Below are 25,772 nucleotides of genomic sequence, written 5' to 3'. Positions count from 1 at the left end.
CACCAACCTTGGAACCTGGAACCTTCTCCATAGCAACGTATGTGAAGAGACCTGTAGAATCACTCTCAGGTGACTCATCACTGGCATCTTTAGCTTGGAATACTCAGCAATGGCTAAACAGCTCAGGAGCCTAAAATCTGGAGGACAGAGGAAGGAAAGCTAAATGCAACAAGCAGTGAAAAGCATAAGGAAACCTGGGAGAGGACAATACTGGGAAGGTTGGTTAGCACCCTGATGTGGGGGTGAGGCAAATGAGAGTTGAGAGTTTATTCGCTCTTGCTTTTCAAACTGAGTGCCTTGGTGGCATGCAGGGCTCTGAGGATTGACTTGGGAGCTTGGCAGTTCCCTCAGAGTTGGCAAACGTTAGAGGCCCAGAGAAAAGATTCTTCTTCATCCACATAAGTAAAGACTGTGGCTCCTACCATTCCTTCAAATTAAAAGAAAATGTACTGCCTCAAATCGTAATTAGTTAGCCAGTATGGTATTTATATATAGGAAGAGTCCAATGATTTGATTAATGCTCCTTTCAGGGAGCCTGAATAAGAAAATAAATCATTAGTTTCTGCCTTCCTTAAAAAAATAGCCAGAAACAAATGATTTATTTTCTTATCCAGGCTGCCTGAAAGGAGCTTGCTTTAAAAAACAAAAACCCCTAAAAACAACAACAACAAGGGCTGGAGAGATGGCTCAGGGATTAAGAGTATTGGCTGCTGATCCAGAGGTCCTGAGTTCAATTCTCAGCAACTATAGGGTGGCTCACAACCATCTGTAATGGGATCTGATGTCCTCTTCTGTCTGGTACTCTTCTGTCATTCAGGCATACATGTAAACAGAGTACTAATATACATAAATAAATAAATAAATAAATCTTTAAAGAGAAAAACCAACAGTAAAAAATCCTGCCTAAATAGTTGTGGGTAGTTTTGAAATCTAGGCTTAAGTATAATCTGTGACTCTTGCCAATTTTCTGTGTAACACTGGCCCTGGAACACAGGAGAAATGGACAATGTTTTAAGTCTTAAACTTTGTCTCTACCACTCACACCTACACTGTGAACATCTCAGAAGCCATGTTTTCCAAGGTATTCACTGCATAGTCTGAAGTTTCTGGTGACATCAACTCTGAAGGGTTCCCTTCCAGCAGTTCCTCACCTCTGGCCCACTATTGCTTCATTAACTTATCCTGAAAACTCCTGTAACAAGTGAACAAACAAGTTCTGAAGTAAAAAAAAAAAAAAGATTTGTTTCAAAACCACATCCATTCCTAAAGCCACTCTCCTGCCTTTTGTGCCTGGTCAATCCCTGCTTACCTTTGTGACTGATTACAGAGCCACTTCCTTAGTTCCCCTGACCCAGTGCTCCCCAGGTTAGCCTAACATCCTCTTTGTAGGAAGCCGCTGTTAGCGGTGGTATAATTCGCCATTCCAAGATGGCGCGGACATCGTGTCCTTCCCACTAGTAAACAATGGACTGCGCAGGTGCAAAAGGCAAAAGCGTGCCAAAAGTCACTGCCCATCCCGGGGCATAATATGGGGTGATGAGTGAACAGCCAATCAGAAGTGAATACGTCACTCTAGGGTGTATTTAAGCTGTGCCTCTTCCTGTCTTTGGCCTTTCCACAGTCTTTCACATTTGCTGATACAAGTAAAGCCTCGATGTGGTGATACCCGAATTCTGCCTCTCGTGTACTCTCTTCCACGGGCGGAGGAGACACGGGAGGTGCGCGCAACACCTCTTCTTGGTGCTTATTATAGCTGCATTAAGTAGGTGATCAGAAATGTGGTTTGCAACTCCATTTTACCCAGAGCCTGAGCCCCGAGTGGGAGAGGTTGTGTTTGCCTGTCTTGGTCAGAGTTGCATCTCTTGAGGGCAGTGCCTTACAAAGCATGGGTTTGGGGACTAAAGAGTAGTAGACTCAGCAGTTAATAACAGGGGTTGCTCTTCCAGAAGACTTGAATTGGATTCCCAGGACCCACATGGTGGCTCACAACCATCTGTGACTCCAGTTCTAGGGGATCCAACATCCTCTTTCGGTCTCCATAGGCACTAATAGCATGTAGTGCACAGACATACATCCAGGCAAAATACCTGTACACATATCATTAAAAAATAATAATAAATCATGGATTTGAGAACTTGAGCAGGTTTCCTTGTAGTTGGTAAAGTTTTTCATACCAATTTTAAAAAGTGAGAACTATGACATGATAGTCATTTGGAATAGTACTAATGGTCTTTCCTAGGGTTTTATTTTATTTTATTTATTACAGTGTTAAGTATATCAGGGTCTCAAGTATGTTAGGCAAGTGCTTTACCACAGTTATATCCCCAGATTGCATGGTTTGTTTATATTTTTGATATACACTTTCAAAGGAGCATCTCCTATCTCTTCTCATAGAACCCAAAAGATCCACAAAGTCTTGCCTAATCTAAATAAGAAACTTCCAGAGTGTGATTCCAATCTAGGCACTCAAGGTTGGGAATTCTCCCAACACTTTCTGTTGCTGTTTCAGTATTTATTATCATCTCGTTTGTTCCAGATACTGTGTGGAATACTGCGATTCTGAGGGACAAAAGTCATTTAAAAAAGTAAATCCTGATACATGCTTTTATGTTATTCTGCTAGGGAAAAATGCCTGTTTCAACTCTGTATATTTCAGCTTACACTTCCAGGTCATAGTCCATCATTAAGGAGAATCAGGGCAGGAACTGAAGCATGAACTTGAAGCAGATAGAATGCTGCATGATGCCTTGTTCTGGCTCAGGCTCCGCTACCTTCCTTATATAGCCCAGGGCCACCTGCCCAGTACTGCCCACAGTGGGCTCGACCCTCTGACATCAGTTAATAGTCAAGATAATCCCTCATAGATACAGACATAATAAAGTTGACAGTTAATGCTAACTAGGACAAACTCATATTTACACATTAGTTTTTACCACCACTGCTGACTAAACAAGAACAAGAAAATATGCCATAAGTATCTGTTTGTTTTAAATAAGGAAATTGTGAATAAATACCTTTAAAAAAAAGACAATGGCTTTGTCATTTCTACTTCAAATGCAATCTACACCAGACTTGTTAACTGGCGTGACATGCTAAACATCTGTTGGGTCCTGAGTGTTTTAAAGATTGAAAAATGTTGAACAAAGCCAGTATAATGCTATGTGCCTATGATCCCAACACTTTGAAAATGGCGGCAGTAGGATCAGAAATTCAAAACCATCCTTGGTTACATAGTTAATTTGAGGCCACCCTGGGATACATATGACCCTATCTCAAAAAGGGGCAGAGGGGAGTTCTAGAGAGCTCAGTGGCTAAAGGTAAGGGCCATACAAGCCTGGGGACTGGAGTTTGATCCCTGGAACCCATGGTGGAAAAACACAGCTGACTTCTGGAAAATTGTAGAACTTGTCCTCTCACTGACACATGTGCGCATGTCCACCCATGCACGCATGTCCACTCATGCATAAAAATAATAAATAATAATCTAAAATAGCCTTGCTTAGAATGACTACCAAAAAACCAACTTGACATCATCTACATGTTACAGCTGAAACAGAGTGGGTGGAATTTCTCATCTGTTGTAAAGTAAAATACATTGTCTTATATGAGGTCGAGCCAAGCCCCCATAGTACTAACAAAAGGAAACTGTCCACCGAGACTTATGGCTGCTAGGGTGTGAGTGAGAGGGAGACAGTAACGGGGCACTTAGTGGGAAGGCGGTTGTTTTTGAGGTGATGAAATATCTTGGAACTAAATAGAAATGACAGTTGCCCAAAACTGTTAAGATTCTAAATACCACTGAAGTTTTCACTTAAAGAAGTTGGGGCTTTTTAACCTCAACATTTGTATTTTATAAAGCCAAGAACCAAGAAAGATGCAGCAAACCATTTCACAGGATGGTGTTTACTATTTACCACAGCACAGTTTCAGCCACTGATGAAAAAGGCAGTCCTCAACAGTTTGCTCTAGGGAGCAAAGGCACAAAAACAGGAGCAGAGGTACTGCCTGTAGTTACCCTACAAGGGACAGACAAAGGCTCCAGGCAGAACAGTTAACCATCACACCAGGTGGTTACATGGTCTCTCACCCAGTCCCTAGCAGGCAGTGAGCATCACTTTGTCAAATGCACATCCTGAAGCAGCAAAGGATATCCATCAAATAAGAGGAGAAATAAGAAGTTTGTGAAAGCCAGTGAGGGTCCTCATTTCTAGTCCTGACCTAGAACCTAGGGGTTTTAGGCAAGTGATTTCAAAACTGTGTGTAAGTTTGCTCAAAAGGTGCTTAAAATTCTCAAACCAAAGTTAAACTCTATTTTGTTTATACTATTATGTTTTTGAGTGTATATATCTTTGGATAAAGCACACATATCAAGCCTGACTCAGGATTTAAACACAATCTTGTAAGAAACTTGTAAAAAAAATTATCATGCTAGGGGTGGGGAGATAGCTCAACCTGTAAAGTGGTTGGCATGCAAGTGTGAGGATCTGAGTTCAGATCTCCAGCATCCATGTAAAAGGGTGGGGGTTTCAGAGTATTCCTGTAACTCAGTATATAGAGATAGAATCCCTACAGCTTGCTGGTCAGCTAATCTAGTCAACTGGTGAGCTCTCAGTTCAAGGTCTCTCGACCCTGTCTTAAAGAAAAAAAAGGGACAACTGAGGAAGATACACACACTATTTTGACACACTAGTGTCTTCAAACAAATAATATCTTATTTTCAAATAAATTCTTTAAGTGAATTAACTGAGCAGCCTTACAGAACAAGAGCTCACTCACTACCTCAATTCATCATCTGATTCTATTTTCTTTTCTTAATCTTTTATTATGGAAAACTTCAAATTTACATAGCGGGGCCTCTGTACTTTCATGCATGGATTCAGCCAAACATAAATCAAAAATATTTTTTAAAGAATTTCACCTGTATTGGATATATAACACTTATATTCACTTTGAATTATTTTTGTAATTTAAAATTGTTTTTTACTGGGTGCCATGGCACAAACCCTAGCACTTAAGAGGCTGAAGGAAGAAGATTACTAATTTGAAACTAGCCTAGGCTATTTAATAAGACTCTTTCCAAAAAGGGGGCATCAAAATGAATAAATGAAAATATTTAACATACATAAAACATAAAATTGAATACATTTATAGAGGACTATATGATACTTCAATACATGTATATATGTTGAGTGTATCATTTTATATAAAAAACTTGAGCATCTTCAGATTTTGGTTCCTGGGTAGATGATACAATCATTCTCCATGGATATTAAAGGATGACTGTATGATGGGAAATGCTGTATTAAACCCAGCTACATATTCAACATTCTATTTCAACAATTATCTATCTACTAATAAGCATGCTTTTGTTAATACTCCCACTTCCCCTCAGGTCATTTTAAAGATTTTAAAATTTTATTTGTGTATTTTACATATATGTGTGTGTTTGTGTGTACCACAAGCATATAGATGCCTCAGAGGCCAGAAGAGGGCGTTAGATCCCTACCACCACCACCACCAGCAGCACCACCACCACCACTACCAGGCTGGAGTTATCTGTAGTTGTGAGTCACCAGTGTGGATGCTGTGAGCTGTACCTTGGGGTTCTGAATCAGCACTAAGAGCTCTCAACTGCTGAGCCCTTCCTCAAACCCCTCTCTAAGTTACTTTAAAGTAAAGCTCAGAAATCATAATTTGCCCTGTGGCTGTATTTTCATAGGAAAAATATCCTGTTTCATTGTTTCCTCACAATAAAACATATCTCAATAGAATCACTTCTGATGGTGTTTATTAGAGGACATGAAAACTACTAAATTTTTAAAACGTTAAGATAAGAAAAATAACACAAAGCCCAATAATCCCAGAGAGCTCAGTATCAACCTAACCCTTAGTGTAAACATCTTAAGATTGGGTGAGAGTTCAGATCAAGAACTTTATATTCTTACTTGGAAATCTATGTTTAGCCTGAAACTGTATAATGTACAGCTGCACTGAAGCTGACTAAATGATTATGTGAATTGAAGAGCATGAGGTTGAGACTTACAAGAATCAACCAGGCAGTGGGGGCAAGCACTTTTAATCCCAGCTCTCTGGAGGCAGAGGCAGGTGGAGTTCTGTAAATTTGAGGCTAGCCTGGGCTGCAGAACGAGTTCCAGGATATCCGAGGCTACCTTGGTGGGGGAGGGGGGATAGGGTGGGGGGAAAAGTTAAGCAAGAATTCGGAACTAGAGGAACAGGAAACACATTTGTTCAATAACACTGTGAGTTCAAACAGTGCAAACGATGAGAAGAAACTCTGAAAACTTTGGCATTACATAAATGCTACAAATGCTAGTATGATTCAAAGCCAAAATGTTATTCATGATATCAGCCCCCAAACTACGAATATATCAGTTTCAGATTAAATTGTTTTTTTTTTTTTTTTTTTTACTTTTGGGCTTTCTGCATGTGGATGTGCGTTGCTGTTGTTTTGTTTTGTTTTGTGAGAATGTCTCACTAACTTGGTAGTCCTGGCAGGCCTGAATTGGCTACAAACACCAGAGTAACCTTGAACTCACAGAGATCTACCTGCTTCTGTCTCCCAAGTACTGGGATTAAAAACATGCATAGCCATGTCTGGCTTCCCCTCCCTTTGGCTTTTTTTTTTTTTTTTTTTTTTTTTAAATTTTTGAGACCAAGTCCCACTATGTTGCCCTGTCCAGTCTGGAACTCACTCTGCAGCCCAGACTGGTCTTGAGCCTACAGGGAATCTGCTCCCATGTCCCTAGTGCTGGGGGTCTAGGCATGCAGTGCTACAGCCAGCAATTTGGGATGATTGTATGTGTCATTTTAAAAAGCCAGTAACACCAAACAACTGCAACCACTCTGGATTTCTTCCATAAAATTGATTTGATACTAAAATGGAATTTCAAAACTATCAGGATATATAAGGAAAACTTGCTCAGCTCTGTGCTTTCTCTGAATTGAGTTGCATTCAATCCACACTGAAGCAATAGTGGACAGCAGTGTACGTCAATCTTGATGAAAGAATATGCCATCTCCCTACCCCCCTAAAGCTTGCAATCTATAAGAAAAAGCAAATACTTTAGTTTTTCCTATCTTTAAACATTTGTGATAAAACATGCATAATTACCATTTTAGCCAATTTTATTTCTACAAATTCAAAAGCATTCATAAAGCCACATTTCCATCACTCCTATCTGTGCTCAAACCAATTTCTTCATCCCTAGTGTAAACTCTGTACTTATTAAGTAATACCTCCTCCCAACCCCTTGCTAATCTCTAGACTATGTAGGTATGTGTTTCTTCTTTTGTGGCTGGCTTACTTCATTTATTCTAATAGAATAGGAATCTCTTAATTAAAGCTGGATGCTAAGATAGCCACCGTTCAGTGCAATGAGAACACAAGAGGCAGGGGTTCTAAGTTTTGGGGAAGGGGCATCAGCAACAGGAGGGGGAAGAGTAGAGAGAAGGACAAGGAACATTTCAGACAGAATGAGGACATGAGGAGGGTGATCAGGCACCAAAGTCAGAGAAGGAAACTGAGGTTGAAATGGGCAGAACTTAGCTCCACAGACAAAAAGACTCCTTTCTTGCTAACAGTGTAAGTGGAAGACTTAGTAACCTTCAGGAAAGATACTACCAGGTACAGTGTGTACTCAACAGAAGTATGCTAGCTCAGCCTCCAAATGGAAGGTTGTGATAAGACAAGGCCAAGGGTACAGTGGCTAGACAAACAGATGCATAGCCATACATATGGCCAGAGCACAAGGTCCTGCACAGGTACACTCTGGAGACCTTAGACCTGTTAGCATGGTTCCCAGAAAAGTCTTGCCTATGGCTTCATCCCTTCTCAAAGTCATAAGGATATCCCTGATCACTGATCACTGATCAGGTAAGGCTGGGTTATTTGGCATGCTAAGAATGAACAAGGGCCTTCAGGAAACCTTGCTGAATGCCTAACACTCAACAATCACCCTGTCAGGGAACGGGGCTATATGTCATATGATAGGCTCTTGGTCCATAATGCCTGGCCAAGAAGCATGGCGTATGCATCTCAAGAATGGCTTTTTTTTAGGGTGAGTCAGGGAGGTTCTAGAGGATCTGGGGTCACCTTTACACTCTATGTCATTCTCCAGGAGGACTTGTAGTGCTCTGGAAATCTGAACCTCTGTTGCTGATCTCCCTATAAGGGACCCTGACTCTTCAGACTTTCTTTTGTATTCTATGGGAAAAACTAAACAACAGGACCGAGGATGTGGCTCAGTTGGTACTGTGCTTGCCTAAAATGTATGAAGCCCTGTATTTGATCCCCAGTACCCCATAAACAGCACATGGTGGCTCAGGCCTATTGTCCTAGTACTTAAAACTCAGGAGGTAGAGGCAGGAGGCTCAGAACTTTAAAGTCATCCTTAGCTACATTGGTTATATGAGACCAAATATATATTACATTGGACATAGATATACTTATTTATTATTATTATCATTATTATTATTAAATATATTTAATTCAAAATCTCTTTCTTGAAACTAAGTGAAAAGATATCTGAACCTCCTTATCATCATCCCAAGCCTTCTATTAATACCTGCAATTGCACTGGCCTAGCAGATAGCAGAGCTTGAAGTGGAAGGCAGGGCTGGATGAGGATCTGAGATTGATTTGGGAAAACACAGGTTTCCAAGTGGCTAGAAGCATTTTGGATGTCTTTCCACGTAATGGATAATTTCCGATGTCTCTGGCAGCAGAGCACAGGATGGTAAGCAGGCAGAGGAGAGCCAGATAAGCCAAGGAAGAGGTGATTATCTCAGTCACCCTTTGTTCGATTTTTATTTTCTTCAATATAGTGACTGAACATCTGTTAAATGCCAGACACTCTTCTAAGGCCAGGGGAACAAAGCAAAGATCCCACTCGTGTGAAGTTTAGGTTTTAATAGAGAGAAACAGATAGTAAACAAGTAGTGTGTAGTAGTCAGTTATAGATTCTATTCAATGAAATATAGATCAGGACATAGTGAATCTGGAGTGCCACCGGACTGGGAGTGTTATATTGGCCTAATTGACAAGGTGACATTTGAGACAAGGATTGAACGGGGTAGAGAATTTGTGGTGGAAAAAGTTGTCCCAGGTTGAGAACAGTATTCTCAGGGAAATGAGGGTAAAATTGGGGATTTTTTATTTTGACCAGAGGAATAGCAAATCTGATACAGTCTCTCACTGTTACCTACTAAAAGTTGCCTTGGAGCTGGGTGTGTTGCACATCTATAATTCTAGAACTCGGGAAGCTGAGGCAGGAAGATCATGGTAAGTTTGTGGTCAGCCTGGGCTGCATAGCAAATGCCAGCCCAGTCAGAGTAAAACAAACCAAAAAAGCAAACAAACAACAGCCACAAAATGGCCCCGAGAGTGCTGGGAAGGTAGCTCAGTGGTAGAATGCTATTTTGATATTGGCAGTAGGGCTTACCGTCAACAAACAAATAGAAGGAGGCATCAAGAGTATGTAGCTGGCAGAATAAGAATTAATTCTTGAACAGAGAAACAGAATCTGGCATGACAAACAAGGAACCATGGCGGTCTTAACCATCTATTGTACTCAATTGGAGACACCAAGAGGAGAGCCAAGAGGAATGCTCCAGGGTGGTTGGCAATGCAGTTCTGATGCTCAGGAACAGTTACAAAGCTACACACACACACACACACACACACACACACACACACACACACACACACTCAGCCCCCTCCAAGAGTTACAGATGTACCAAGGCAGGTTGGCAGAAGGGACAATTAAGGGTGCACCTGCCCACAAAGGAATAATGAGTTCAGAAAGAACTGAAAGTTGGTGGCTGGCTGTGAACAGAAAATCGAAATAAGTGGAAACTCAGTTTAATTACTGCTAGGCTACACTGCCTATAACAATACTTGAATTTGTTTTAATTTTCAGGTCTAGGGTCAACCCCTTCTGTTAAACTGAGAGTAAATTTCTTGAGAGTTGTTTATTTATAACTCACTCACTGAGCTCATACTGTTCAATCTTGTTAAACAGTAAATAGAGTTTAACTATCAAACATACCACATCTCAGTGATCTATCACCACATATTACTGTGTTTCATGAAAAATCCACCCATGTTTCCATTTGCTCAGAGAGATGTATCAGTGTGCCATGGGAAGCTAAGCTTTCCACACATATGTGCCTTTTGCCAACACTGGTTCTTCATGTAGACCCTTGGATTTTATTGACATGTCTGATGTTTTGCAGACTTAGAAATGTGTGAAAAGCTACTAAAGAATCATTGATGAATTGTGTATTTACCGTGATAAGTCGTGTGAACTCTGCCTGATTAAACTTCCCCTGTGCAAAACAGACAGCAGAAAGAAAATGTACTCTGAATAAAGGTTACAATCACATGGAAAGAAACTGTGAGTTTCTCATCAGATTGACGCCTGATTTCAAAAGGAAATCTTTTGCAACTCCTCAAATCTGAATTAGAGATTATCTTGCCCAATCGTGATGGAGAAAGCTCGGCTTCCTCCTCTCACCCACTTCTTCTCTGGGAGCCTGACTCCCATCTGAGAGTGGTACCCTTGCTGCTTTGGGTGCCAAGGCATTCCAGCCTGATTTTAAAGATTGTGAATTAAGGACGAAACTCCTAAGAATAAGAAAGGTTTTCTACATCCAACATACCTGTGAACATTAGCTACTCTGGGCAATGTGCAGGGACTGCTCAGAGATCCATGGCAGTTTCACTCACAAGAAAAAAAATGGAGCTTACTTCTGCTCTGTTCATAATCTAGCCAAGCCTTTAAACAGCCACATGTAAAGACACCAGATTACCAACAAAGGAGACCAGGAAGTGGAAAGCAAAATGGTTTTCAATGGCTGAGAAGGGGAGCTGTCTGGAACTAAGGTGTGCCCATTAGCACCAAATGTTTCTCAAACATAAAAAAGAGAGGGCACTGAAATTAATATCAAAAAAGCTGCCACTAGCCCCAGGGCAGAAATTCTTAACAAGGAATGTTGCAAACAATAACAGCCACCAACCACTCAATATTTTGGAGGCACCTCTCCTCTAGGTCTAGGGTGGGGCACAAAAAACTAAGGCCAGAGTGAAAAAGTTTCTGATTTCTGCAAGCAGTGCAGTGACAGTGCTCCACAGCCTAGGGATGGCTGTGAGCCTGTCCCCAGCTCCAGGATAAGTGGGGATGAGGATGAAAAGAAACACCAGAGAGAGAAGGAGAGAGAGAGAGAGAGAGAGAGAGAGAGAGAGAGAGAGAGAGAGAGAGAGAGAGAGAGAGAGAGAGAGAGAGGAAGAAGAAGAAGAAGAAGAAGAAGAGGAGGAGGAGGAGGAGGAGGAGGAGGAGGAGGAGGAGGAGGAGGAGAAGGAGAAGGAGAAGGAGAAGAAGGAGAAGGAGAAGAAGGAGAAGAAGGAGAAGAAAAGAGAGAAGAGTCAGTCTTAACTATGCCTCAGTTTCTATGCAGCCTCAAAACTGATAGCCTTTACCAATGTCTCCAGCTGTTTTTTTTAAAGAGGATAACTTTTTTACTTAGATTCAATCAACTCTGGCAACATGCCCTAACAAGGGACTGCTGCTCCTGTGCTTCCCCCTCCCCCCAAATTCTCTCAAGTGAAAAAAAATGTGAAGGATTCTGGTGACTCCCAATAGTGGAAAAAGGGGGCTATGGCAGAGAGGACGAAGCCCAGTCAGGCCCGCTGGAACTGAGGCAAGACTGACAGAGCCAACAGCTGTCACTGCCGGATCTGGATCTGTGGGGTGGAGGGTTGGGAGTAGAGGTGCAGTCCTCTCTGGGTCTTTCCAACCTCCCTGAGGTTCCCACTCCACTTGGCTGCCCATCCTTACCTGGATGTTTTTCTGTTCCTCCGATAGCACTTAACAAGTGCTACTGGCAAGTTAGCTTCCCAGGATCTGCGACTGGCTACTCTCCATCAAGGCCTCGCCCCTTGGTGCCCGGGCCACGCCTCCTAGCGCTTCAAGCACGGCTAGAGCCATAAGGACCGCCCTAATCCCGCCCCATTTAGACCTGGCGTGCTTCTGCTCTCTGGCCTAACAGACCACTTCTACTTAAGCCACGCCCCTCAGCCCGAGCCACGCCCCTGAGTTCCTTCAGAAGGGGAGGGGGGAGGAGGAGAACCTCCCAATCCGGTCAACCCTGCTCCCTTCTCTGCCTGCCACAGGCAACGTTTCTGGGATAAAAGTACATTTTTTGGATAAAATCAGACTGCTGGCCCAAAAACCTGGTCTAAAAAGTATCTTCCCTCAAGTTTCATCCACCTCAGAATATCATGATTTTGACATGCTAGGGGACAGGCGACCTCACTAGGAAAAGAAATGCTGGATGCATTCTTTTCCACTACCATTCAGTTCAATTTAGCCAAGTTTCTAAACATCCTCTGAACTTGAACTGTGGGTTCATGGTCCTTCCAGCCAGTTTGTATACCCTTTTAAAGTGGGACTGGGGCTGGAGAGATGGCTCAGTGGACAAGAACACTGACTATTCTTCCAGAGGGCCTGGGGTTTATCTCCCAGCACCCACATGGCAACTCTTACCTGGCTAACTCCAGTTCCAGGGCTTCTGACACCCTCATACAGACATACAAGCAGACAAGACATCAATCAACATAAAAATAAATTATAAAAAAGTAATTTTTTAAAAAAAGCAGGACTATGACATTGTGTTCTAGCCCACTGGCCTTATCTGACTTTAAATTCAAGGTAGAGGCAGAGGCATCAAATAGACAGTCTCCAGTCTTTCCTGTAGTCTCTTACAGATGATTTTTCTTAGGTAATCAGCACCCTCTTGCTATGTTGAGACTGATTGCTTTGACATTAAACTAACTGAAACTCTGGTTGTGACTCAGTGCTCTGAGAGTATGTATTCAGTTATCCTTCCTCCTTCCAGTCCCACCCCCCCACCCAAAAAATGTGGAGAAGTTACAACCAGCTTGCTGCCCTTGTACTTAAATCCCTGACTCATTCATTCAAATCACATTTATGGTGTAGATACTGACAAATGTCTGACAAACAAGACAAACCCCAAGGTGCTTGTGGTTGGATGTCGCCCCAACTCAGGCTGGGATGTGACAACCCCTCCCCCCTTAAAAGAAAATTCAAAAGGGAAGATGTATCGAAGAGTTGATAGGTGGAGAGGGTTTAATACTTACAGGTCCTTCTCTTTGATGCCATGAACATGTACTTCTTTCCTTAAAGTATTTTTTTAGATTAAATTTTTTTTCATATGCTTGTTTTATAAATATATACTCATGTATATACATCTACCATATGCATGCCTGGTACCAATGGAGGTCAGAAGATGGTGTTGGATCCCCTGAAACTATAAATATGGATGGTTATGAGCTGCCCTGTGGGTGCTGGAATCAAACCCTCGTCTTCTGCAAGACCAGAAATTGGTCTTAACCTCTGAGCCATCTCTCCAGCCCCTGAAAATACATTTCTTTAAAAAAATTTCAGGTATCTCACACAAGAAGCAAAATAGTTTATCTTTTAAAAAAAATACCAAGTATCACATCTATAGCCCATTGATAATTATAATTACTTTTTTCTGTTCTATGAATTTTTTATGGGATATTTTCTTTATTTACACTTCAAATGTTATCCCCCTTTCCCAGTTTCCCTCCCAGAAACCCCCTATCCCATCCCCCTTCCCACTGCTTCTATGAGAATGTTCCCCCACCCATCCACCCACTCCTGCCTCCCTGTCCTGGCATTACCCTACACTGGGGCATCAAGCCTTCACAGGACCAAGAGCTTCTCCTCCCGTTGACGCCAGACAAGGCCATCCTCTGCTACATATGCGGCTGGAGCTATGGGTCCCTCCGTGTGTACTCTTTGGTTGGTGGTTTAGTCCCTGGGAGCTTGGGGGTGGGGGGAGGGAGGTCTGGTTGGTTGGTATTGTTGTTCTTCCTATGGGGTTGCAAACCCCTTCAGCTCTTTCAGTCCTTTCTCTAACTCCTCCATTGGGGAGTCCGTGCTCAGTTCAATGGTTGGCTGTGGGCATCCACCTCTGTATTGGTCACTCTCTGGCAGACCTCTAAGGAGACAGCTATATATCAGGCTCCTGTCAGCATGCACTTCTTGGCATCCACAATAGTGTCTGGGTTTGGTGACTGTATATGGGATGGATCCCCAGGTGGGGTATAATTACTGCTTAAAGCAACTTTGGTTACAAATAGAGCAACACATGATAAAACCAAATATCTATCGCTTTCTGTTCATAGTACAAGTGCATATGCATCTCAAATTCTATTTTAGGGAGTTTAACATAAAGTGCATATACAGTAACATGCATTGAGTTTCTCACTTCACCGGTCTTCTCAATCTCATTAGAAAGAATATTACTGAGTAGCAAACACAAAAAGACATTTTATAGTACTTAGTACACTAGTTCATACTAAAAATCTCTCATAAATCTTTAGTGAGTACCTACCTTTCCAAATGTAAACAAAGACACAATTTCTGCCCTCGTGGCTATATGATTTGCTGGCTGGCTGTACTCCCTCACATCCCAATAATAAAAACATTATGACAGCACATCAGTTCTTTCTTGCTTCCTCTCCTTCTATTACATTTCTGGCTTGAAGATGGAGAGAACAGTCAAAATGTTGTCCTCAAAAGAACACAGAGAAAAGAACACCTTACTTTTGATTAACTTCATCCTGGCCTCATTTGTGACATGTTTTTATTACAACTGTGTAAGAGAAAGAGCTTTGGAACATAATGAGGAATTGTGGGGTAGAGTGGAAAATTGTCTGAGTGGATAATTAGAGAAGAGCAAGAACAAAGAATATTAGGAGTAAATGAGGACTTGTGGGAGAAAAATTAATTGTGAAATAAAAAGAAAATGAAGCCTGATGTGATGGCACGTACCTGCAATTCTAGCAAAAGCAGGGAGGTTTCTGCAAGTTTGAGGCCACTCTGCTCTATGTCATGAGTCAGTGAAACCTTGTCTCCCAAAAGGCATAGGAGTTTGGCAGGCAGTGGGAAACTGTGGGAGAAAGCAGACAGTTGTGAGAAAGCCAGACTTTGTTCTGAGGGGAAGAGAAGTATACAGGAAAAACAAAGAGTTGTAAAGAGGCCAAGTTCTTTGTCAAGATTTCACATATAATGGTTATTATAACTTTAATAATGTGGCTGCAACACAGTGTCCAGATATTTGGGCTGGAGAGCTGGCTCATCAGTTAAGAGCCCTTTCTGATCTTACACAGAACCCTAACTTGGTTATCAGCACAGACATGGTAGAACACAACCATATGTAACTCCAATTCCAGTAGAGCCAATGCCCTCTTCTGGTTTCCTTGGGCAGCAGGCACACACATGGTGCACAGACATACATGCAGGCAAAACATCCATAAGCATATAATAAAATCAAATAAATTTTAAATAGAAAACAATGCACTCAGTAACATGATTTTAAAGTAAGGAAAAAAAAATGAGGTTTCTGGTCACAATGGAAAAAATCCTTATTAAAAATGGGCTGGTACACTGACACTGCATCCCATGTACTCCAGTTAAGGGCATGGTGACATTTTAATATCCTTCTAGTATTCATAAATTAAAACCACTGCATGGTTTCTTTGTTAGCTCAACTGAATGTAAAATCACATAGAAGATGGTAAAGCATACCTGTGAGTATTCCATGCCGCCCCGAGTCCCCTTCGCCCTCGAAAGAGACACGAGAGGCAGTGTTCGGGTAGTTACCACAGAGAGGCTTTATTCTCGTACCAGTTGAAGTGGAAGACCCCGAACCCGGAAGAGGCACTGCTATATGTACCCTAGAGTGGCATGTTCACTTCTGATTGGCTGTTCACTCATCACCCCTTGTTACGCCCTGGGATGGGCAGTGACTTTGGCACACTTTTGCCTTTTGCACCTGCGCAGTTAGCTGTTTATTTGTGGGAGCACAGGATGCCAGTGCCATCTTGTAATGGCGGATGTTATCACCGCTAACCGCGGCTCCCTACATGTGAGGAGTCCAAGAGTATGTTTCTGGAGAAGATTGGGAAGACCCGCCCTGAATATACACAGCACTATCCCATGTGCTGGTAATCCACACTGAAAAAAAAAGAGCAAAGGAGAAAGCAAGCGAAGCACAGGTGGCCTAGTTAGTTTTAACTGTCAATTTGATGGGCCTAGAGTCACCTAAGATGGCGGTCTCCATTAAGAGATTGTCCAGATCATATTGGCCTGTGAACATGTCTATGAGGAACTGTCTTATTAGTTGATGTAGAAGACAAATGTTCCTGCTGGTTAAGTAGAAAGCGCAGTTCCAGAATGAGCCAAGTTAACCATGGTAGCATTTAGATTATTGTCTTGTGGACGGCAAGTTGGTTTCAATTCACATTTTAACTCTGATCTGTTTATAGTAGCTGCCTGAGTGAGATGTGCTGTGAAATTCCGTGAGTCTCAGGAGCCTCAGGAGGAAAAAGTTCTGTGGCTGATTAGCAATGTCTACTGGATACTGGATGGCTGAGTAGTTGCATGAAACAACCTATCTGGCATCTCTGACTGATAGCAACAAAAATCTTACACAACATTTTTTGCAGTCCTCAAGAGCACTTCTCACCATTGGACTGTTGACAGCTACACCACAGCAGAGCGCTCAACATCAACGATAGCCAATGTTGAGGTACTGAATAATTTATATGCATTATGTATTGAGAGAGTAATTTAGAATTCCGTTATGAAAATGACAGGATCTAAACAAAAAAGCATTTGGTCTGTCTTAGTTACTTTCTATTGCTGCGAAGAGACACCATAACCTAGGCAACTTATAGAAGAATGAGTTTAATTGGGGCTGGCTTATAGTTTCAGAAGGTAAGTCCATCACCATCATGCCAGGGAGCATAAGCAGGCAGGCAGGCATGGCGCTGCAGCAGTAGCTGAGAGCTTACATTTTGAGACACAAGCAGAGGCAGAGAGAATAAGCTAACTAGGAAACATAGGAGCTTTTGAAATCTCAAAGCCCACCCCCCAGTGATCTACCTCCACCAACAAGGCCACACCTCCTAACCCTTTCCAAACACTTTCACAAACTGGGAACCAAGCATTCAAACGTAAACTTACTGAGCCCATTGTCATTCAAACCACCACATGCCCTAATGTACCCACACTTCTTTATAAAGAAAGTTTGGATGGGCACCGCTAAACATTTTTGAAATAAACTCCAACAGTATGTCAAATTAGTAACTGTAGTCAAAAGTCCCTGCCTCCCACTTCCATGCTTGGATGTGAGAATTTTAGACAAGTGAGCATAACATGCCAATAGCATCTAAAGATTTCAACATAATGTACCAGAAACAACAAAAGTTCAGTATGGTTATTAATATATATAACTCTATGACTTAATGCTCATTCATAGGCTGAGATCCATAAACAAGTATTATAAATACTTTAAATTCTCACTTTAAGAATATAAAGTTGAGCCAGGCATAGTGGTGTGTGCCTTTAATCCCAGCAGGCAGAGGCAGGTAGATCTCTGTGATTTCTATGGTCCTTCCCCATGTCATTTACACTGAAGCCATTTCCACATCCATACCTTTACTCACACTGCACCCCAGGGCCAGTGTCAGGCAATCCACTCTGTTCTTTAAGAGCTGAACCCAACCTGGCTTGGTTCATGAAAGTATCTACATCAACCGTGCCCCTTCCCATATTCCTCTGAGCCAGCCAGTCCCTGCCTCTATGTCCTGCCTCTATGGGTATTTCTTTTCACAGTGGGCTGACATTCTTCAGCATCTTACCCTTTACTTGAGTTCTCTTGTGATTAGCCCCTCCTGTGAGAAAGCCTTCTAGTGCTGTTTTTAGGCCAGTTTTTAAAATTGACAGTCCGTGAGCTTTAGATTCTCACCCTCATAGGTGTCCCTAGCATTTTTTTCACACCCTTAACATTCATTCCTCTCTTGTCAGAATGAACTGAAATTTCCTGGAAAGCAGGGCCTACAATTTGGTGCATTTATATATTTCTCAGATCCCATGATTATCTGATGGTTAAGAATGACTGACTGGTTCTAATCTTAAACTGGAATCCTACAAAGCCTAAAAGTTGTTGGGAATGAACAGTAAAGAAGAGAAAAATCACATGGAACTAGTGTATTCAAAGGACTCACCAAAAAGAAAAGCTGGATGTCTTAGGTAGAGTTACTGTCCCTGTGATGAACCACCACAACTAAAAGCACCTTGGGCAGGAAATGGTTTATTTGGTTTATACTTCCACATCATTGCTCATCATCAAAGGAAGTCAGGACAGGAACTCAAATAGGTCAAAAGCATGAAGGCAGGAGCTGATTCAGAGGCCATGGAGGGGTGCTACATAATGGCTTGCTCAGCCCGATTTCTTATAGAACTCAGGACTGCAAGCCCATGATGGTACCATCCACAATGGACTGGGCCCTCCCACATCAATCATTTTTTTTAAATGCCCTTCAGGCCGGGCGGTGGTGGCGCACGCCTTTAATCCCAGCACTTGGGAGGCAGAGGCAGGCGGATTTCTGAGTTCGAGGCCAGCCTGGTCTACAGAGTGAGTTCCAGGACAGCCAGGGCTACACAGAGAAACCCTGTCTCGAAACCCTCCCCCCCCCAATGCCTTTCAGGCTACAGCACTATCTTATGGAGGCATTTTCTTAACTGAGATTCCTTTCTCTCAAGATGGCTATAGATTGCGTCAAGTTGACATAACACTAGCCAGTACACTTAGTATGGTGGGCATATGCCTTTAAATCCCATTATTCAGCAGGCTCTGTAAGTTTAAGGCCAGCCTGGTGAGTTCTGGTACAGCCAGTGCTATGTAGAAAGACCTTGTCTTAAAAAACAAAACAACAACTAAAGAATATAGAGTTGGTAGATGAGAAATGGCTCAGAGGTTAAGAGTACTGGCTGTCCTTTTCCAGAAGACTTGGGTTCAATTCACAGCACCCATCTTGTGGCTCAAAACTGTAACTCCAGTTCCCATACCCTCCTCTGGTCTCTGAAGGCACTGCGTGCAAATATTGCACAGATCAACATGTCCACAAATCACCCATACCCATATGAAAACATAAAAACTAATTTTAAAGAATATAATGTTGGCAAAATTACACTCAAGTTTGTCTGGGTTAATTTTTATCTCCAAGGAGTAGTGATTAACTTTCCATGAAGTAAACAAAAAAGTCAGTCTGTGGGGGAGAAAACTCAAAGTTCATATTGCTATGCCTACCTGCCACTCTGCAGACATGCTCCTTGACATGACGACCATGGACTGACCAGATGAAACTGTAAGCAAGCACCCAATTAAAGGGTTTTTGCTAGAAGTTGCACTGGTCACAGTGTCTCTTCACAGCAGTAGAACAGTGACTACGACAACTATTGTGTATGGTGTTGCAGTAAATCATGGCAGGGCCGATGTCAACTTCACGTACCAATTTCATCTCCTTCAGGACATAGCCAGGAGTGGTATGGCTGGATCACAGGGAAATTCTGGTCTTGGTTTTCTGAGGAGCCTCCACTTTATTTCTTTGTTCATTTACATCCTTTTCAACAGTGTATGAAGCTTGGGTTCCCTTTTCTCATCACCTCTATCAGCATTTTGAAAACACCTCTTCTAACTGCAGTAAGATGAAATCTCATTGTACTTTTGATTTGGTATGGATGAGTAGATGCCAGGGCCACAGGGTCATGGGAAGAGCTGAACCTTTCTGCAGCCTCCTCCAGCCCTGTTGCCCTGCCATGTCTTGTAACTGAGCCATGTCCTCAGCTGACCTGCCTCTATTACTTCCCATCTATGCCTTCAAGTGCATTCTATGAAGAGAGCAGGCTTATTACTGTCCACTAGGTTTCCCCTCAGCTAGAATCCTTAATGGTCCTTATCTGCTTTCTCTTCTCCACTCTCACTGCCTTGGAAGCCCTGCAGATTCACCTTGTAAAGGTTTCTTGGTCTGTGCCCACTGCCATATATGCACGCAGTGCCATAGCTGATTACTGTGTTCCACTCCAACACTGTGAAAACTGAGCACGCTAGTACATGCCTATAATCCCAGCACTGGAACAGTGGAGGCAGGAGGATGAAGATGAGTTCAAGGTCATACTTGGATAAAGAACAGTTTCAAATCCAGACTGGGATACATGAGATCTGGTATCAAATAAAAAAAAAACTGTAATAAAATAAAGAAATAAGCTGTCCAGTAAGTACCAGAGAACATACCACATAATTATCAATGGAAACTCGCTATGAGCCTATTAGTCTTGACTTCACTTCACTAACTACAGACCTGAAGAAATGTAAGGGTATGGCAAACAAGTCAGCATGAACATGTAAATAACGAGGAACCTGTCTATACTTACACTTTTTCTGAAGGCAGCATCTGAGTATGTAGTCCTGGCTACCCTAGAACTTGCTTTGTAGACCAGGCTGGCCTCAAACTCACAGAGATCTCTACCTGCCTCTGTCTCCAGAGTGCTGGGATTAAAAGGTATATAATATCACGTACAGCTTAAAAATCAATTATTGATAATAATTATTTTAGTGAAGTAGTAATAAAAGGGTATTTTAACCAAAACATATGTCATATACGCACATGGGTTTGTGTGTTTTTGAGACTAGCTCTCCCTATGTAACTCAGGCTAGGGTCCACACTAAGATCCTCCTGCATCAGCCGTCTGAGTTTTTGTGATATGCTAATACATATCTTTTTTAAAAACAGTGATTCACCAGATTCTGTGGTATAGAAACTTTGTCATTAGAATAAGAAAAATGAAGCCAGGAGTGGGGCTGGGCACATGCCTTTAATCCTGGCACTCAGGAGGCAGAGGTAGGTGGATCTCTGTGAGTTTAAGTCCAGTGATCTACATAGTGAGGTAGAGATCAGCCAAGAATACATCCAAACACATACATACATACATACATACATACATACATACATACACATACATATATTAGTGAAACTCTGACTTAAAACAAGCCCCTGCCCTGCCCAAAAAATAGTAATTGAAGAGATGACTAAGTGGATAAGAGTACTTGGTACTCTGTCAGAGGACTGGAGTTCAGTTCTTGGTACCCACATCAGATGCCTCCAGTTCCAGAGTATCTGATGTCCTCTTTTGGCTTCCACCAGTACTCCAATTCACATGTACATATGTGGCAAAGGCACAGGCATGGGCACTGGCACAGGCAAGCACACACACATACACACATGTGCGTATACACACTTCAGTATATATATGCTAAGAAAAATGTCACCCTGTAATGGTAGTAGTTACTACACTTAAACAAAACACTAAATTTAAATTAGTTTTACTTACAGTAATCTAGACATTCAAGATGCTGAAACAGGAGAATCACTGTAAATGAAAGACTAGTCTGGACTATTGAGTAAGACACTCTCTCAAAATCTACACACAACAACAAATGATGAACAAAAAACCCAAAGTCTTAGTGACTAGCTATTTGTGTTGAATGAGATGATTTTTTTTTAATGTGTGAGTACTCTATCTGCATGTACACCTGCATGCCAGAAGAGGGCATCAGATTCCTTTTTAAAGATGGTTGCGAGCCACCACGTGGTTGCTGGGAATTGAACTCAGGACCTCTAAAAAGGGCAACTCTTAGCTGCTGAGTCACTTCACTAGTACCACCAAAATTATTTATTTATTTTTATTTTATGTGCATTGGTGTTTTGCTTACATGCATATGTGAGAGTGTCAGATCCCCATTGAAAAGTTCCATGTGGGTGCTGGGAAATGAACTGGGTCCTCTAGAAGAAGCCAGTGCTTTTAATCATTGAGCCATCTTTCCAGCCCTGAAAATGAGATAAATTTTAAGGTACGTCTAGAAGACATAAAAATCAGGGCAATGACCATATGACAAATTGAAAAGTGAACTAGGATGCAAAGAATGTACTCACCCATAACAATGAGGACAAAGAGTACGTCACAAGAGAGAGAGAAGAGAGAGAAAGAGAGAGAGAGAGAGAGAGAGAGAGAGAGAGAGAGAGAGAGAGAGACAAGCAAGAGATAAATTATACAACATATACAAAGGAAATAACCATTACCTACCATTCAACACATATACTTCAGCAGATACTCAGCTCTACTTTGAAACAAAGAACTGCAAACCAGTGAATGATTCATATATTACTATACCATGGCTTAGACAAAATGTACGATCTGAGGACTGGTAACATCTAGTGAAGGAAAATGGACACTCATATACCACCAACAATGTGTATGTTGATATATCCCTTGTGAAAAAAGTGAACACAGATTAAAATCTTACTTTTTTGCATATCGGTAGACTCTCTAGTTTAAATATATTATCAAAAACACTCATCAAAATGTATAAAATTTTATCTGAATCTAGAATATTTATAAGAGTGAAAAAAGAAAAGTGATTCCCTCCCTGCAGTTTTTGAAACAGGGTCTCATTAGAGATAGCTGAGGCTGGCCTTGCCTGTACTACACAGCCTGCATTAGCCCAGAGCTCTTGATCCTCCTCCTCCCAAGTGCCAGAACTGTAGAAATGTAAAGAGTGTGTCTCTAACATGCCACTGTACCCTGACTGAATCCTTATCTCTCTGTGTGTACTGTCTTTTCCTTCTCGTCTAGTCTTTTTTTTTTTTTTTTCCTGGAATTAGGTCAGCTCTTTCCTTTGGGAAATTTCCATTGCATTTAACAGTGACATTTCTAGAATGTCTAGGCTGGCTTGGCTGCCTCTTCCTCTGGGACAACTTTTCTGTTCTCAGTGTTCTCGGTGCCAAGGTGGAGGACATGGTGAAAGCCTTCCTTGGATGGTTTGAGCTAACAGAAAGGAGCCATCTCCAACAATATCCCACCCTCACTGTGTCTCTCAAAGTGTAACAGGCATGTCCCTGCTCATAGCTTCCTCTTTGTTGCTTCAAAACCCCAATGTCCTACTTAACATCAGAGCCATCCAGGCTCATCTTCCCACTCATGACTTTCCAGGAAGGAAGTGCCACGAGGGAGAGAGGAAGGCCTAGGCATAGACCCCAGAGGACTTCTATTGTGACTGTTGGTGGACCACCCACTGGGGGACACTTTTCATTCCACTATCTTAGACCTCAGAGTACCTTAGGGATTGGTTGCAATCTCAGTTTTGGTGAAGAGGTTCAAGGTAAGTCAGGGTAGCTGGGAAAGGGACATTCTACTCATGCCATTGCTAACAACAACCTTAACACCAGATCAATAGTCCTCTATTAGTAATCATAATGGGACAGCACAGATAGATTACCGTTAGGCATGACTCCATTTTATTAATTTTGATTTTAGACAACTACCAGTCTTTGGAGTTAAACATAATCGTCTCCTTTGCTTGGGCATGGTGGTTCATATCTGTAATCCCAATACTCAGGGAGCTGAGGTAGAAGAATTGCCAGGAGTTTAAGGCCAGCCTTGGCTACCAAGTAGCTTCTAGGCCAACTTGAAGCTACATAATAAGACCCTGCTTCAATAACACAATTACAAAACCCCAAAACACTCACCCCATGCCTGAGTTCAATCTCAGTGACCCACATGGTAGAAGAGGAGATCTGACTCACCTAAGTTGTCTTTTGACCTACACACCTGTAGCATGACACACACACACACACACACACACACACACACACACACACACACACACAACACATAAAGCAGACAAAACAAATAAGCCCCTTTGTTTGAAGATGGAGCTGTCTTAGGATGTTTACCTTCCCAGTGAGACACAGGATGAGGACATCCTGGACCATTTGTACTTTCCTCATCAGGGATGGAAAGCAAGGAGAGCCCTTCCATGAACCAGATAATTTGATAGGAAAGGACAAAAAGTTTATGCCAAGGAACTCCCCCAGAGAAGACTCAGTTCTAGAGTCTTCTGAATGAAGACAACTGTGAATCAGACAACTGTGGGATTATGTATGTGGGGAGGGGGATATTGTCCCAATTGAATCAACTGAGAGAATACTGTTTTGAGCTAGAGTGTGGAAAAAATAACCAAAAATCCTGTACACTTCCACAAATAACTAGTAGGTTGCTTCAATGAACATATTAGCCCAAGTCATGGGTGTTAATTATTAAACCCTTTAGATGCTGCTTCGCTTGTTTCCCTGACACTCTAACCCTAGCCACTCAATGACTAAGCCTGCTTTTTTTTTTCGTTAATTTACTTATTCACTTTACATCTCAAGCCTGCTTTAACTGAAGGTTAGATTTTTTTTTATTGTTTGCCTTGTGTTTCAACTGACACATGCTATGGGGTCATCCATACACAACCAACCCCCCTTCTTTTCTTTTCCTTTTCATTTCTTTTCTGGTGACTGTTAGGAATGTTGAACTCTGCCTAGACATACAGGGACTTAAAATTTGGGCCTGTGTCCTTTTTGTGACTTTGGAAATGAAAATTAAACTGAAAGCCACGGCATTGTATGCCCATAATCACAATAGAGAGACAGAGGCAGGGCAGCCTCTGGGCTACATAGTAAGACCCTGTTTCAAAAAACTAAAGGAAGGAGGATGAGGAAAAGGAGAATTAATCAATCCATCTAACATGAGCGAAGGTCAATTCTTAGTAATGCTTGGGGCCATTTAATTATAGATTTGTTTTCTGTTCATTCTAGCTGTGTTAAGTATTAGGTCTTATTGTCTCTGGTACACTTTTTTATCTGCAGCCCTTTTTAGTGTTCAGTAGTCACTTCTGTCTAGTGCTTCTACACTGGCTATTTCAGACAGGGAACATTCCATCACTGCAGAAAGTTCTATTGCACAGCAGTCTTGCGTGAATTTTGAGAGGATGGGAGGGTTGAGATAAGGTCTCACTGTATAGCCTTGGCTGACCTGGAACTTGTTATGTGGTGCTATGTTCTGTGTGACTTGGAAACTTAACTGGGAAAACAAGGCAATGAATAAAGGACAAATGTGTTCTTAGAGCAGAGCCAGGATCGGGTGGGCCACGTGCTCTCTGATGGAGATGTACTACCAACAGCAAGCAGGAAACTCAGTGCATTTATTTTATACATCTAATGAAGGCAGGTTTATGTATACATCTCAACAGGGAGGCAGGTTTAACTAATCTCAGTAGGAAGCATCTATAAGGGAGCAGTCTCAAGGTGCAGCCCTTGGGGAAGAAGAAGCCTTCTTCTTGACACTTTCTGTATTTGTATGTATGTATGTATGTATGTATGTATGTATGTATGTATGAATGAATGATACTGTTAGTATTTGCACTCAGACCAGAAGAAGGCTTTGCCATCCCTCTGAGCCTCACCTGGGGAAGACGTTCCAATCCCCATGGATCTGAGACACTAAGGTCCTTGACATGACTGTGTTCAGCACACATTTACTAGGGGCTTCCTCCACTGCCCATAACATATACCAGGCTAGCATCAAACTCGCAGAGATCCATCTGCATCTGCCTCCCAAGTGCTAGGATTAAAGGTATACATATATAGACTTTTGCTATTGAACTCTAGAGCTGACCTAAGTCAGGTCCTTTAAAAAAAAAAAAAAAACTGATTTTAAAGTGAGACTTTTGGTCAGGTCAGCTTTGGGAGACAAAGCAGTAGGCAGGATTTCTGACTGTTCACTTTTACATGTTTCTAATAACATTGGACTTATTAATGTGCCCTACTGCATAATTTTTTATTAAAAATACTTAAGTGCAAGTGCATATAGACTCCACAGAGTACCAGATCCCCTGGAGCTGAGGTTATGAGTAGCTGTGAACAGCAATTGATTTGGGTGTTCTTCAGTCCTTACAGTTCCCTTAAGCATGATTAA

General features: G+C 41.9%; 1 non-coding gene across 2 annotated transcripts; it reads right to left on the bottom strand.

The window, feature by feature from the left end:
* On the bottom strand, nt 1-24,492 carry LOC117694301 (uncharacterized). Of its 2 annotated transcripts, none has more exons than XR_013105786.1 (5): nt 21,688-24,492; nt 14,901-15,018; nt 14,461-14,640; nt 13,178-13,347; nt 1-137 (listed from the first exon to the last, which is right to left on the bottom strand). It is a non-coding gene; the product is annotated as an uncharacterized LOC117694301 (transcript). The 2 variants fall into 2 exon arrangements; XR_013105787.1 differs by having other exon boundaries at nt 14,461-14,607; nt 21,688-24,491.
* Nucleotides 24,493-25,772: the final 1,280 nt, after the last annotated feature.

The sequence above is a fragment of the Arvicanthis niloticus genome, chromosome X (assembly GCF_011762505.2).
Source record: "Arvicanthis niloticus isolate mArvNil1 chromosome X, mArvNil1.pat.X, whole genome shotgun sequence".
Taxonomy (NCBI): Eukaryota; Metazoa; Chordata; class Mammalia; order Rodentia; family Muridae; genus Arvicanthis; species Arvicanthis niloticus.
This window is presented reverse-complemented; position numbering and strand designations above follow the sequence as displayed.